The sequence below is a fragment of the Gracilinanus agilis genome, chromosome 2 (assembly GCF_016433145.1).
Source record: "Gracilinanus agilis isolate LMUSP501 chromosome 2, AgileGrace, whole genome shotgun sequence".
NCBI lineage: Eukaryota > Metazoa > Chordata > Mammalia > Didelphimorphia > Didelphidae > Gracilinanus > Gracilinanus agilis.
The window spans coordinates 671996775-671997052 of record NC_058131.1 but is presented as its reverse complement, the minus strand read 5'-3'; positions in this window follow the sequence as shown (position 1 = coordinate 671997052).

The following is a 278-nucleotide window of genomic DNA, read 5'->3' as shown; positions in this document are numbered from 1 at the left end:
TTCTGCTTTATGTTCCTGCAGTCAAATCCTACTTAGAAAGCATCTGACTGACCTAAAACCAGTTTCACTAAAGTCAATTTGCCTAATGACCAATTCACTTAATGTTATGCTCTGGATATATATATATATATATATATATGTCCTCTCACTATCCAAAACATATGAAAGGCTATACATGTGATATATATATATTTATATATATTATGTATATATATGATTTATATATATATTTATATATATTTATATATATTATGTATATATATGATTTATATATATAT